The sequence below is a fragment of the Papio anubis genome, chromosome 13 (genome assembly GCF_008728515.1).
Source record: "Papio anubis isolate 15944 chromosome 13, Panubis1.0, whole genome shotgun sequence".
Classification (NCBI taxonomy): domain Eukaryota; kingdom Metazoa; phylum Chordata; class Mammalia; order Primates; family Cercopithecidae; genus Papio; species Papio anubis.
Genome location: NC_044988.1, coordinates 22,186,994 through 22,199,252, shown reverse-complemented (window position 1 = coordinate 22,199,252; position 12,259 = coordinate 22,186,994).

The following is a 12,259-nucleotide window of genomic DNA, read 5'->3' as shown; positions in this document are numbered from 1 at the left end:
AGCAGCCCTTGTGGGAAGGTGCACTGGAGAGGAGCCGAGGGCTCTGACTGCCAGGCCTGGGTGATCTCCCAGCTGACAGTCAGCATCAGCATCAATTGGCCGGTCATGGGAGTCAGCGTTCTTGGAAGTGGATCCCCAGCCTCAAAGGAATCAACTTAGTTGATGCTTTATGGAGCAGAAATGAATGCTCAGCCAAACCCTTACCAGATCCCTGACCCACAAAACCATGAGCAAAATAAAATTGCTGTTTTAAGCCACTAAGTTTTAGGGCTATTTGTAATATAGTAACAAGTAAGTAGACAATGTGCATTAACTTATTTAATTCTCACAATAACCCTATTAGAGAGGCAGTATTATATATTCCATTTTACTGGTGATGAAACTATCCGAAAGGTATTAAGTAATTTGCCTAAAATCCGACAAGTAATAAGACAGGAAGATGTGAATTGAATCAAGGTCTGCCTGACTTTAGACTCCCAATTTGGACTTTTGAGCTAAATTGTTAATGTAATTTTATTGTTTGGATGTCAAATGAGAAAGTAAATTTGCTTTAATTGAGTGTATGGAATCTTTAGTTTTTCAGATGCCAAGATGCTTCTTTCACATCTTAGGATCATGGTGGTTTGTAAACAGATAAGAAAGTTTGGAGTCACCCAGAAAGAAAGCATAGTCACGCTTCACCAATCCAGGGCTCGCTTATCCATGTCAGCTCTTTAAGTCATGTCTGGGATCCCTGAGGTAAGCACAAAGAGGTCTGAGTGGTGAGAAATAAACAGAAACTACAACTTGCAAAACTGTTCTATAACTTGCAAAACAGACAAACTGTACCAAACCATGACATGCAGGACAAACTATCCAAGCTATGACCCTTTCAACATCAGCTCATCCCAAGCCCTATGTTCAAAATAAGACCACAAACTTGATTTCACAGTAACTGTACAATGACTTGTGTCTTTAAAGATAAGACCACTGATTGTTCCAAAAACTCATCGAGCTGACAGATTCTGACTCATCACTGCTCAGACCCTCCTCATCATCTTCTGCCCTAAATCCATGCTATGGCAAACCCCAGTTCCCCAAACCCTGTAAGTATCTAACTGCCCTAGTTTGAGATGTGCCACAGTTCTCATGGCGTGTGTTCTTCTTGCTGCAGGAAGCAGATAAACCTAACCTCTTTTTGACCCCAGGTGTGTCTTGGTGATCCTTAGTGGGTAAGCTTTTATTATTATTTTTTCCTAACCACCAGACAACCAGAGATGGATTTTTTTGAGACAGAGTCTCACTCTGTCGCTCAGGCTGAAATGCAGTGGCGCAATCTCTGCTCAGTGCGACCTCCGCCTCCTGGATTCAAGCGTCCCTGGCTCAGCCTCCCGAGTAACTGGGATTACAGGCCCCTGCCACTACACCTGGCTAATTTTTGTATTTTTAGTAGAGACAGGGTTTCACCATGTTTGCCAGGCTGGTCTCGAACTCCTGACCACATGTGACCTGCCCACCTCGGCCTCCCAAAGTGCTGGGATTACAGGCATTAGCCATAATGCTCAGCCAGATAATCTTGTATAGCAGAAAAAAGAAAAGTCTAGCTTAGATGACAGAAAGTTAAAAATGAGACATAATGCCTTGAGGAATGTGCTTACTTGCTAGGGATACCATGGCAAAATACCATAGACTGGGTGGCTTAAACAACAGGAATCCATGTTCTCACAGTTCTGGAGGCTGGAAGTTCAAGATCACGGTACATCAGGGGGTGGCTGCTCCGGAGGGCTCTCTCCTGGGCTTGCGATGGTTGCCCTCTCATGGTGTCCTCATTGGTCCTTCCTCTGTGCTTCTGCATCCCTGGTGTCTTAGTGTGTGTTCCATTTTTTTTTTTTTTTTTCTTTTAAGGCCACCAGTCAGGTTGGATTAGGGCTCATGATAATCACCTCATTTTAATGTAATCAACTCCATAAGGCCTTCTCTCCAAATACAGTCACATTCTGAGGTACTCCGGGTCAGGGCTTCAACTTGCCAATTTGGGATTGGGAAGGAGGCATAGTTCAGCCAGTACAAGAACACATGGGACTACTTGGGTGGGCATATGGGCCTGGGTTTGAGGATACTGAAGGGGTAGAGTTATTTTGTGGATCTCTGCTTCACATTGGTGAAGCCTCCTGCAGCTGGAGGATTGTGAACAACATATCAGGGTCATGATGGAGACAGAGTCCCTGAGCTGCTTCTATGAGTGGATCATCTTGGATGTTTTTCCCACTGTGACACATGTGCTAGCCAAGGTTCACCAGTACAACACACCCACGGGAGGTTCCTGCCCCCTTGGGCTAGCTCTAATTGCACCTTTGACTCTTGTTTCTTCTCAGGTTCCTTTTCTCTAGGAGAGAGCATGCTTGTTCACGGCTTTAGATACCACTAGATGACTCCCAGATTTATCTTTCCATCCCTGAGTACTCTGTCCTTTTGACTCCAGACCCATGTCTCCCACTGCCTCCCAGGCTTTTCCACTTGAACTTTCCCAAGGCATTCTAAATCCAATGTGTGCAAAACCCAACTCAGGATCTTCCCTCATTCCCACGCTCAGACTTTTTAGGAATAATGCTCAAAATCCTAAGGAAATAGAACACTTGAACAAAGGAGTCTTAGCAAAGCAATTTTACTTCTGCGCAGAGGGATGCTTCCTTGGCCAGTTGCCATGAGAGCACACCTGAACAAAGGGGCACAGGAGCCTTTATTCCTGACACAAGTCCTGCCCCTGTACCCTTTCCCCATTGGCTGGGATCGGGTCGTACAATCTAAACGAATCCCGGTTGGCTAAACATTTGATTTTTTTAGATAGAGTGGGCACGTAAAAGAAAGCAGAGAGGAAAGAGGAAGGAGTGTCTGCAATGAGCTAGAAAGTTTGTCCTCTTTCCAAATAAGGAAAGGAATGTGAGCTGGTGCTGATAACACCTGGTGCTGTGGCATGCCTGGGCATCTAACAAAGGCAAAAAGGAAAAAAAGGGGAAAAAGGGAAAAAGGCGGGGGGTACTATGAATTAAAGAATAAAAGATTGATTGGGTTATTTGAAGAGAAACCTCATCATATCCCACAGACTTTACTCAGCATTTTCTATCTTAGTGACAATACCGTCTGTCCTTTTATCTAGGTCAGAAACCTAAAATAATCCTTAATTTCTCCCTCACCTTAACCCCTCACTTTCAACCCATTATTTATTCTATTGACCACCTCACTGGAACCTGTCCACTCCTCCTTAGCAACCTGGACCACGCTAGGTCATCTGTCCCTCGCCTTCCAACTGATCACTCCATGTCCCTGTATCCATTTTCTGGCCATCCAACCAACTCTGCATGCTTGAATCTCATCCCCATGGATGAATTCTCATTTGTTTTCCAGGGTAACGACAAAACATTTTTAAAAGCCCTGCATGTTTCAACCTTCATCCTTCCCCTCCAGTCCCTTTCACACGGCTCTCCCTCTGGCTATCCCTGCCCCAGCAACCTGACCTTATTTTATCCCATTCTGCGTGCTGTGCTCCCTGCTGCCACAGGTAATTCCTATGAGTTCTCTCTGGAACACTCCCTTTCTTTGCTTGTGAATGTCCACTTCTCTTTCAGATCTAAAGATTTAAGCCAAATCATCGCTACCCACACATAATCTCTCTCATGCAGATTGTAAATGCACTCTCAATCTGCCTTTGTCTTGCGAAGGTCACATGGTATAGTCGTAAGGGTCATGAGCTCATTAATACAAACTTCTTGGCTTCAAGCTCCAGCGCTCCCACACTAGTTCTACCAATCTTGTATAAAACTTTAAAACACTCTGTGCTTCAAAGTTCTCAGTGATAAAATAAGAATAGTGTGACAATAACAGTACTGACTTTATCAGATGATCAGTGTATTAGGCCGTTGTTGCAATGCTATAAAATACTCAAGGTGGGGTAATATATAAAGAAAAAGGTTTAATTAGCTTATGGTTCTGCAGACTGCACAGGAACAGCATCTGCTTGGATTCTGGGGAGGCCTCAAGGAGCTTTTACTCATGGCAGAAGGTGGAGCCATCTCACATGGCAGAACAGAAGCAAGTGGGGGCCTGGAAAACATATTGGGAGAATAATCGAGGAAGACTTCCTCAGCCTTGTGAGACATCTAGACAGCCAAATACAAGGAGCACAAAGAACACCTGAGAAATTCATTGCAAAGAGATCATCCATATACCTGTCTCCCTGGGCAGGTGTTTTTCTAGGGTTGGGGCCTGAAAATGGAATTACTAGATAGAAAGGTATGTGGTGTCTCTACTTCATAGTTGTACCAATTTATACTCCTAGTAATATATGAGCTGCCCTTTCCTTACGTAACCTCCAAAACTTGACATAATTAGATTTAGTCATCTTGATGGATATAAAATAATATTTATTATTGTTCTAATTTGGGTTTTTTTCTGATTATTATCAAGGTTAAATTATTTAGTTTTCCTCTTTTGTGAATTGCCTATTTATCTCTTTTGCTCATTTTTCTACTGGGTTATTTGTTTTCTGCTTATTAAATTTTAGGAGTTCTTTATATACTAGGGAAGAGAATCCTTGGTTCATTATATGTGTATATTACAAATATTTTCTCTCATTCTGTGACTTATCCTTAATTTTGTTTAGACTGTTTCCTTAACACCAAATTAAAAAAATTAGTAATTTTATTTTCCTTTTGTGTTTCTGAAAATGTACATGAATTTGAAAATAATGGCCTTCTTTGTTATCTTGTCATGAATATAGTGTATCTCTCCATTTATGGAGATTTTTTTGTTTAGGGATTATTTCGTGTCCTTCACTATAGTATTTTGATTTTATTCATGTCTTGCACATCTTTTTTGTTGTTGTTAGATTTATTCCTAGGAATCTTATGGTTGCTATTGTAAATTCTTTTAATTGACATTTTCCAGTTGTTTATTGCTATTGTACCAGAATGTTAATTTTCATTTATTGATCACACGTAGAACAATCTTGCTGATTTATTGTCATAAAATTGTTTATAGTATTCACATATAATTTTTTAAAAATGCAGTTTATGGCCGGGCGCGGTGGCTCATGCCTGTAATCCTAGCACTTTGGGAGGCCGAAGCAGGTGGATTGCCTGAGCTCGGGAGTTTGAGACCAGCCTGGGCAACACAGTGAAACCTTGTCTTTACTAAAAAAAAAAAAAATTAGGTGTGGCAGCGTGTGCCTCTAGTCCCAGCTACTCAGGAGGCTGGGGCAGGAGAATTGCTTGAGCCCAGGAGGCGGAGGTTGCAGTAAGCCAAAATCGTGCCATTGCACCCTAGCGTGGGCCACAGAGTGAGACTCCGTCTCTTAAAAAAAAAAAAAAAAAAAAAAGGCAGTTTCTTCTCCTTTTGTATTCTTACCTTCTTACCTTCTCTCTCTTTGTTAATCAATATTGTCAGAAATTTGTCTATTTTAGTATTTTCAAAGATTGACTCTTTGATTTCTTTGATCCTCTCTATAATTTGTTTGTTGTTTACTTGTTGACTCTGGCTCTTATTTTTACTATTTCCTTCCCAGCTCCAGAGTTCAGACTGTTGTTTTTTTATTAAAATTCTGTATTAGCGCATTTATTCATTAATATTTTTTCTTCTCTTTGCATGTGAACATTTTAGGTGATGGCTTTTCTTCTAAGCAAAATTGGGTTTAGCCCATTCCTTCATGTTTTGGTTTTTCATCATTATTAAGCTCTAAATATTTTAAAATTTTTGTTATAATTTTTTTTCTTTTGACCTGTTAATTGTAGATTTAAAATAATTCCAAATATATTGTTTATTTATTGGACTATTGAGATAGGCAGACCCTCCCCCACTACCAAAATATGTCCACACTCTAATCCCAGGAACCTGTAAATATGTTACTTTACATAATATTATTTTTAATTTTTTAAATTATTTTTTAAGGCTAGTCAGGTGAAGCAGTGGGAGTGGAGAAGAAACAAATAAATCTATAACTGGTTGTGATCAATTAGCTGTAAACACCAGTGCACTCGGACCAGCCAAGATGTTACTCTACATGGCAAATGTGAGTTGCAGATATGAAGATGATGGATCTTAAAATAGGGAAATTATCCTGTATTATCTAGGTGGGGAAAATCTACTCAAACATATCCTTAAATGCAGATAACTTTCTCTGGCTGGAAACAGAGAAATGTGGCAGAAGCCAGAGAGATTGGAAGTATGAGAAGGACGCATCACTGCTGCTGGATTGCAGGAGGCAGGGCACATGGAAAGCATGAGAGGGAGTACAGGCAGCTTCTAGGAGCAAAGACTGCCTGGGGCTGACAGCCAGTAAGGAAGTGGGGACTTGGATCCTGTACCTGCAAGGAGCTGAATTTGACCGACAATCTGAGTTTGGAAACATCCCCAGGGCCTCTGGAAAGGAACGCAGCCCAGCTGAACACCTTGATTATAACCTTGTGAACCAGATGATTCATGCTGGTTGATGCTGATTCATGAACCAGATGATTCATGCTGCACCCAGTTATCTGACTTACAGAACTATGAAATAATAAATGGGTGTTGTTTTAAGCCACTAAATTAGTGACAATTTGTTATAGCAGCAATAGAAACTTAATACAATTATATTTAACTTATTGAATTCTACATTTTTCTACAGTAGCCAGAGAGTCTGGTATGCATGACATTAATTCTTAGTGTTTGCTGAGAATTACCTAGTATATGGTAAATTTTGGTAAACATACCATACGTGTTTGAAAACGATGTGTGCTTACTAATTGTTTGTTACAGGTTTTTCTCTATGTAATCACTATATAAAGATTAATAGGTTTGCTCTGCTCAAACTGTCGATTACTCATAGACCTATGTTGATATTTCCCATTGTGATTGTGAATTTATCATATTTATTTTGTAATTCTCTCGATTTTTGCTTTATATCTTTTTAGGTGATGCAGTTAAGTATATATAAGCTAAAAATTATTATATCATTGTGGTGAATTAGTTTTCATTATTATATAATGACCCTCTTTATCCCTAAAAGGATTTTATTTTTAAATCCTAAAGTCCATTCTGTCTTCTATTAATATTAACATGGTTACATTAGCTTTCTTTTGGTTAGTATAACATTTTCCATATTTTCCTACAAATTTTCTGTGCTGTTGGGTTTCATGTCAATCTCTAAAGGAGAGCATATATGTGTATTTTATTTTTCTAAATCTTTTCTTAGAAAAATTCTTTTTTAGAATATTTGTCTCTTAATTGGTGAGTTTATTTTAATCACTTTCGATTACTGATCTATTTGAACTTATTTCTACCATCTCATTTTGTGCATTTTATATACTACATGTTCTTTGCATCTTTTTTCTTTTTAAAATTTGATTGGATTGATCAAATTATTTCTCATTTTTTGACTCTAATAGTTTGGAAGTTATATATTCTATTTCAATTGTTGTTACATTCACTCTTAAATTTATACATACTTAGTTGCTTTAATGGAATCTAAGCTTGCCTATATCTTTAACTCCTTTCCAAATAGTCTTTGGATTATTTATCTCTGTTTTCCTCCTTTATTATGTTATTTATTGTCTAGTATTTTAGTTCTTCTGTTTCTATATTCTCAAGTTAATCATTTTTATTTACCAATTTTGAAGATAAAATGGTATTTCAAATGACTGACCCAGGGATCTTCTTGATTGCTGAGCATTGAGCAAGCTGGAACCAACATGTATCAGTCCGTTTTCACACTGCTGATAAAAACATACCCAAGACTGCGCAACTTACAAAAGAAAGAGTTTAATTGGACTCACAGCTTCACGTGGCTGGGGAAGCCTCACAATCATGGCGGTAAGCAAAGAGGATCCAGTCCCCTCTTACTTGGATGGCAGCAGGCAAAGAGAGAATGAGGAAGACGCAAAAGCAGAAACCCCTGATAAAACTATCAGATCTCATGAGACTTATTCACTACCACGAGAACAGTATGGGGGAAACTGCCCCCTTGATTCAGTTATCTCCCACTGGGTCCCTCCCAAACCACGTGGGAATTATGGGAGATACAATTCAAGATGAGATTTGGGTGGGGACCCAGAGCCAAACTATATCACAAGGGCCCTTCTTATCCCAGTGGGGCTGGGTGGGGAGAGGGGAGACTGTGCTTGAGATCACCAGTGCTCACTATGGACACCAAGTGTGGACAATTGGCATTTACCCATAAAGAGCTACCTCTTGTGTTGAGACTATCTGGGGCTAAGCCCAAAGTGTTTTCTCCTGCCTATCAGTACCCTAAAAAGGGAATGCAAGATGGGGGATCCCAGTCCCCTAACACAGGGCTTCCCAAACCAAGCCCTCCTCTCTACTCATGCCAAGAGAAGGGAATTCTCTATTCTCTACCTTACTCAACACTCAGTATGTATGTATGTATGCGTGTGTGTGTGTGTGTGTGTGTGTGTGTGTATGTATGTATGTATGTATTTTGAGACAGGTTCTGGCTCTGTTGCCCAGGCTGGAGTGCAGTGGCACAATCTCGGCTCACTGCAACCTCCGCCTCCCAGGCTCAAGTGAGTCTCGTGCCTCAGCCTCCTGTGTAGCTGGAATTACAGGTGCCTGCCACCACGCCCACCTAATTTTTGTATTTTTAGTAGAGTTGGGGTTTCACCATGCTGGCCAGGCTAGTCTGGAACTCCTGACCTCAAGTGATCCATCTGCCTTGACCTCCCAAAGTGCTGGGATTACAGGTGTGAGTCGCCGGCACCAGGTCCCAGTATTTATTTTAATTTATCACGTTATCAATGTGCTTACCAATGTTTCTTACATACAATTTATCTTTTGAGATTCAGTTTCCTTCTTACTGAAGTTCCTCATTCAGTATTTGTATTAGTCGATTCTTTCATTGCTATAAAGAAATACCTGAGACTGGGTAATTTATTAAAAATTTATTTAAAAGGAAGTTTTAATTGGTCCTGCAGGCTGTGCAGGAAGCATAGGTGCATCTTCTTCTGGGGAGGTGTTAGGAAGCTTACAATCATGCGGAAGGCAAAGGGGGAGCAGGCACGTCACACAGCAAAAGCAGGACTGAGACAGAGAGCAGGGAGGTACCACACACTTTTAAACCATCAGTCTCATGAGAACTCACTCACTATCATGAGGACAGTACCAAGGGGATGGTATGAACCCGTTCATGAGAAATCTGCCACCATGATCCAATCACCTCCTACCAGTTCCCACGTCCGACAATGGGGGTTACAATTTGACAAGAGCTTTGGTGGGGACACAGATCTAAACCAGATCAGTAGTTTATTTTATTTTATTTTATTTTATTTTATTATTTTATTTTATATTATATTATATTATTTTATTTTATTTTATTTTAGACAGAGTCTCACTCTGTCGCCCAGGCTGGAGTGCAGTGGCACGATCTGGCTCACTTTAAGCTCCGCCTCCCGGGTTCACGCCATTCTCCTGCCTCAGCCTCCCAAGTAGCTGGGAGTACAGGTGCCCGCCACTGCGCCCGGCTAGTTTTTTTGTATTTTTAGTAGAGATGTGGTTTCACCGTGTTAGCCAGGATAGTCTTGGTCTCCTGACCTCGTGATCCACCCGCCTCGGCCTCCCAAAGTGCTGGGATTACAGGCATGAGCCACCGCGCCTGGTCGGAAGATTCTTTTATTGGGGTTTAAAAGCAAAGATCTCAGAAATTGGGATCTCCACATGAACACTCCCCCAGCTTCCCTTCCTGCCATGGCCTCTTCGCCCCTCAGTACCTCCCCGTCTTGTGAAGACCAATACAACTCTTGGAAAGCCCTACTCAGATCAGGAATTCTCATGCCTGACATGACTCTGCTATACACTTACCCCACACATTTAGTCAAAATTGCACTTTCTTTTGGTCTGGTGATGCCAGTTTCCCATGATTCAATTCTTTACAGATTTATTCTCATGTTGTTTTTTGTTTGTTTGTTTTGTTTGTTTTTGTTTTTGTTTTTGTTTTTAATGTTCATGGGATTTGGGGAGGAAAGAGAGTAAAATGTGTGTGCTTAATTAGGGAACTCTTGAACCAACTTGCTATTCTTCAAAACGTCAAACAGATGTAAGGATTAACATGAGAGATAAAGGAATTTCAAAGAGTTAAAATTTTTATATTGGTATGTACAGTTTATTAAATCATCACACCAAGTGTTTCTGATCTGAGTTATAGTTGTATATTTCATTCATTTTTCATACATTATACATTTTCTTGGAATTATCCTTCTGGACAAAAAAATATTGCTCACTAGAACGTCTACATAGTTACACTAATGAACTTGAAATGGTTTTCATAGATTTTAATGAAACAAATATTCCAATCAAATATTCCAGCATCTCTGGAATAATATAGGAAAAAGTTGAGCTTTTGAAGGACCGCATCTGAATTTGACTTGTCTAGGTGTTTTATATGGACAGCTACAGTATCTGACACACATTGCTTTTTCAACATATGTTTTAATCAGTAAGCAAGAAAAAAAATGAAAATGTTTATTTTTTTACTATCAATTCCAACATTGACCACTAGAGGACACTGGTTGAAATGGGAAAAGCAGAATTACTAAACCATCTACAGCATTTGTTATCTGTAGTATTAATTCTAAAATCAGATTTGATCACATTTTATGTGAAATATGATTTTTGATATTTCACCCAAAAAAGGAAGGCTTGTTTCACTATTCTGAATTTTCTTCTAAAATAGAAATGCAGTTTGCAGCCTGAACGAGGCTATGAGAAGAGTCAAAAAGTAATGGAAAAATTTTTTCTCAAGGAATATGAGGAAAAAGAAAAAATTAAATAGTGGAAAAGAAATAGAAACACATAACAATCAAGTGAATAAAAGGAAGAGAAAGAAGTGAACAAGAGGAGAAAATGAAAAGGGGAGGGGGGGAGGATTTGTGTGAAATTGAAGGGAGCACTTTCCATGTGGAATTTCCTCATTCATTCTGCCTCTACCACTGCTTCTCAAACTTGAGTGTTATAGTGGGTTGAATGGTGTCCCCCAAAAGATACGTCCCCAGAACCTATGGATGTGAGGGTAAGGGGGTCTTTGCAGGTGTAATTAAGAATCTTAAGATGAGATCATTCTGGATTACCAAGTGGGCCCTACATCCAGTGACAAGTGTCTTTGTGAGAGACAGAAGAAGGGAAGACAACAGACACACAGATGAGAAAGCCATGTGAAGATGGGGGCAGAGATTGGAGGGATGCAGCCCCAGTGAAGGCCAACAGACACCAGAAGCTGGAAGAGGCAAGGAACCGGGGAGCCTTGGGAGGGAGTGAGGTCCTGCCACGCCAACACCTTGATTCAGACTTCTGGTCTCCAGAGCTGAATTTGCATTTCTGACAAGCTCCCAGGTGTTGCTAGTGCTGCTGATTTGGGAACCACATTTTAAGAATCACTATTGTTGTTACCCGAAAGGGGGTTCTGATCCAGACCCCAAGAGAGGGTTCTTGGATTTTGCGTAAGAAATAATTCAGGGTGAGCCCGTAAAGTGACAGCCAGTTTATTAAGAAAGTAGAGAAAAAAAAGAATGGTTATTTCATAGACGAGCAGCCCTGAAAGCTGATGATTGCCCACTTTTATGATTATTTCTTGATGATATGCTAAGCAAGGGGTGGATTATTCATGCCTCCCCTTTTTGGACCACATAGGGTAATCTGTCATTGCCATGGCATTTGTAAACTGTCATGGCGCTGGTGGGAGTGTAGCGGTGAGGACTACCAGAGGTCACTCTTGTCGCCATCTTGATTATGGTGGGTCTTATCTGGCTTCTTTACTGCAACCTGTTTTATTAGCAAGGTCTTTATGACCTGTATCTATGCCAACCACCTGTTTTATCCTGTGACTAAGAATGCCTTAACCTCCTGGGAATGCAGGCCAGTAGGTCTCAGCCTCATTTTACCCAGCCCCTATTCAAAATAGAGTTGGACAGGTTCAAACGACTCTGACATTGTGAACCTATGATTTTCAACACCTTATATTAGAGTAACCTGGGATGCTTTTAAAACATCTAGATTCTGATTTTTAATTGGTCTGTGGTGGTGTCTAGGGATCAGTATTTTAAAGAACTCCTCAGGTTATTCCAATTTATAGCTGGCGAAAACTACAACTTTAGACTTGACATTTACTTAAAAAGTTCTCCAAAGTAGCTTGCAATATGAAAATGGGCATTCTCTGAGACACCAAAAGAAATGGTATGAAATCATTCATAAAAGTTACGATTACTAAAAATCATTAAGAATTTTAATGATTATTAAGAATATT